General features: G+C 31.5%; 1 non-coding gene across 1 annotated transcript; it reads left to right on the forward strand.

The window, feature by feature from the left end:
* Positions 1-3653: 3653 nt before the first annotated feature.
* On the forward strand, positions 3654-3760 carry LOC141572635 (U6 spliceosomal RNA). The gene has a single exon (XR_012497943.1). It is a non-coding gene; the product is annotated as a U6 spliceosomal RNA (small nuclear RNA).
* The last annotated feature ends 313 nt before the right edge of the window (positions 3761-4073 follow it).

Raw genomic sequence — 4073 nt, forward strand, 5'->3', positions numbered from 1 at the left:
GAAAAACCTCCATAGTGTTTTCCATAGTGACTGCTACAATTTGCAATCCCAGCAACAGTGCATGAGGGTTCCCTTTTCTCACATCCTCTCCAACACTTGTTTATTGATTTATTGATGACAGCCAGCCATTCTGACAGCTGTGTGGTGATACCTCATTGTGACTTTTAATTTGCATATCCTTGATGATTAGTGATGTGGAGCATCTTTCCATATGTCTATTGGCCATCTGTATGTCCTCTTCAAAGAAATGTCTACTCAGGTCCTCTGCTCATTTTTAATTGGATTATCTGCAGTTATTTTGGTGTTAAGTTGTATAAGTTCCTTACATGTTTTGAATATTAACTGCTTATTGGATGTGTCATTGGTTAATATCTTCACCCATTCAGTAGACTGTCTTTTCATTTTGTTGATGGCTGCCTTCATCGTGTAGAAGCTTTCTAGGTTGTTGTAGTCCCATTTGTTTTTTCTTTGTTTTTTCATTTGTTTCCCTTGTCCCCCCAAAAGATATGTCCAAAAATATTACTAAGACTGATGTAAAAGACTTCCTGCCTGTGTTTCATTCTAAGAATTGTATGGTTTTTAGATTTACATTTAAGTGTTTAATCCATTTTGAGTTTATTCTTGTATGGGGTATAAAACAGAGATCCATTTACATTATTTTGCATGTATCTGTCCAATATTCCCAGTATTATTAGAAAGACTGTCTTTATCCCATTGTATATTCTTCCATGCTTTGTCATAGATTAATTGACCATGTAGGCATGGGTTTATTTCTGGACTCTCTCTTCTATTCCATTGATCTATGTGTCTGGTTTTAATGCCAGGGCCATGCTGTTTTGATTACTAATGACTTGCAGTACAGTTTGATATCAAGTAGCATGATACCTCCAACTTTGTTTTTCTTTCTCAAGATTGCTTTGGCTATTTGGAGTCTTTTGTGATTCCATATAAATTTTAGGGTTATTTGTTCTAGTTCTATGAAAAATGTCATTGGTATTTTGATAGGGATTGTATTGAATCTGTATATGGCTTTGGGTAGTATGAACATTTCAACAATGTTAATTCTTCCTATCCATGAGCACAGTACAACCTTCCATTTATTTGTATCTCCTTTAATTTGTTTACCCAATGTCTTATAGTTTTCTTTTACCTCCTGGGTTAAATTTATTCCAAAGTATTTTATTCTTTCTGATGGAATTGTAAATGGGACTACTTTCTTAATTTCTCTTTCTGATAATTTATTAGTATATAAAAATGCAAATGATTTCTGAATATTAATTTTGTATCCTGCTACTTTATTACATTCATTTATCAGTTCTAATAGTTTTTGGTGGAATCTTTAGGATGCTCTCTATATAGTATCATGTCATTCTACAAATGACAGTTTTCCTTCTTCCTTTATAATTCAGGTGACTTTTATTTCGTTTTCTTGTCTGATTGCTGTGGCTAGGACTTCCAATACTATGTTGAATAAAAGTGGTGAAAGTGAGTCTTCTTGTCTTGTTCCTGATCTTAAATAGTTTTCAGCTTTTCACCATTGAGTATGATATTAGATGTGGGTTTGTTTTATATGGCCTTTATTATGCTGAGGTATGTTCCCTCTATTCCCACTTTGCGAAGCATTTTCATCATAAATCAATGTTGGATTTTGTCAAATGCATTTTCTGCTTTTGTTAATATGATCATATCATATTTTTCCTTCATTTTATTTACATCATATGATGTTAATTGATTTGTTAGATTTTGTGCAAACCTTGTATCCCAAGAATACCACTTGATTATGGTGTATGATCTTTTTAATGTATTGCTGATTTGGTTTACTAATATTTTGTTGAGGATTTTTGCATCAGTGTTCATCAGGAATATTAGCCTATAAATTTTATTTATTTATTTATTTATTTATTTATTTATTTATTTATTTATTTATTATTATTTAGTATCTTTGTCCTGTTTTGGTAATGCTTACCTCTTAAAATGAGTTTGGGAGCCTTCCATCATCTTGAACTTATTGGAATAGTTTAAGATGGGTACGTACAAATTGTTCTTTGTATGTTTGCATGTGAAGTCATCTGGTCCAGAGCTTTTGATTGTTGTGCGTGTTTTTTATTACTGACTCAATTTTGTTACGAGTTATTATTTTGTTCAGATTTCTATTTCTCCTGATTTAACTGACAAGAAATAATTTGGGTTTTTAATGAAAAATGTGGAGTATGCACGAAAGCCATAATATTAGTGAAAAAGGCAAATACCACTCTTAAAGATCCACACTATCAGGTGATTACTCAACCATATGTATCTTTATAAACTCTAAGCCCATAATTTGGCCTGCAATAACATCGGCAATGGATTTGATGTCTAATGTTAATACAAACAATTTCAAAGTGAGGTTTTCTACATACGTATAAGAAAGCTCTTAAGCCACCTGATAAAAAAACAATGCATGCCCTAGTCAAAAACATAGTCAATGGGCTTTAAGCAGGAAAAGACAAGAAAATAAACTACTAGGACAATACATAAAGGACCACTTGAAACTTTCAAATCACTATATAATGATCAGAAAACAACTATACTTGTGAAGTACTTCTAAAGGATAGCAGTTCCCTATAAATTGCATCTGCAATACATATAAAGGATGATACATAATCCCTAGCACGGTTTCATCTAAAGAATGAAAAGCAGTATTAACACCAAAAAAAAAAAAAAAATCGATCAATGTAATTTACCCTGTTAACAGAATAAAGCAGAAGCATCATATGATCATTTGACAAAGTTCAATATCTATTCCTGAAAACAACTTTTCACAAATTGTGAATAGATGGAACTTCTTCAATCTGATAATGCCATTTTAAGAAAAACCTACAGTTAACATCATACTAATGGTGTAATATTGAACTCTTTCCCGATAAGATCAGAAGAAATTCAAGGATTCTTTCTCATCACATAAAGTCTACATTGCACTAGAGGTTTGTTTATGTAAAAAATCCTAAGACATCTAAAAATACCTATTAGACTCAAAAAACTGATTCAGCAAGGTCATTGGATAAAGGTTAATATGTAAAAACCAACTGTGTTAATATACTAGCAGCAAACATTTCAAAATAAAATTTAAAATTCCATTTACAATAGTATTCGCAGATACAAATTATTTAGGCCTTTTTTATTTTTTAATTTATAAATGTTTATGGCCATTCTGTTTTGGTGGTTTATACTCATGCTGTACTTTGGGAAGTATTTTATGCATGGTTTAATTTAATTTTCAAAACAACGTTTGAGGTAGATTATTATTATTTTTTCTACATTACTTGTTCAAATGACATGGCCAGAAAGAGATAGAGAGAGAGTTCAACTCTGGGTTGAAGGACTCTAAGCCCAACTTGTTTCTACTATACATACCTTGGGAAAATATATGAAGTATAATATTAGTCCATTAATGTTCTAATTAATAATTTTCCCATAGATATCAATAGACTCAAAGTAGCTTTGATAAAATGTGTACATCTTAAAGTATTCTTATTCATTATAAACAAATGTTACAGGATAAGAAGAGACTGATTCACTTAGGGAAAAAGTGAAACAGATTTAAAAAGAAGCAAATGGAAGTAATCACTATAAAAACTGGCATCCTAATAATAGGACAAAAAGAAATCTATCTCGTGCTCGCTTTAACAGCACATATACTAAAATTGGAATGATACAAAGGAGATTAGCATGGCCCCTGAACAAGGATGGCACGCAAGTTCATGAAGCATTCCATATTTTTGCTGTATAAGATGTGAGAGGGGTAGTAGATTGAGGGAGGGAGGTTATCACTTTGTGTGGGGTGTAAATGTCTAACTATTATGTTGCTGTGTACACCTAAAACTAATAAAATAAACATACAGAATTTGCCAAGAAAAATATGCACACATTTTAAGAAAGGAAAAAACTGTATTCAAATTGTAATACTCTCTATATACCGTTAACAAAAGATGAATACAAGTCACGTGTATACATTTTTTTGGAACCCTCGTATATCTTAAATATGCTAGTTTCTAAATGTTTTGAAATACTAAGAGTATCAAGCCACATGGAAT

The sequence above is a fragment of the Rhinolophus sinicus genome, linkage group LG06 (genome assembly GCF_036562045.2).
Source record: "Rhinolophus sinicus isolate RSC01 linkage group LG06, ASM3656204v1, whole genome shotgun sequence".
Taxonomy (NCBI): domain Eukaryota; kingdom Metazoa; phylum Chordata; class Mammalia; order Chiroptera; family Rhinolophidae; genus Rhinolophus; species Rhinolophus sinicus.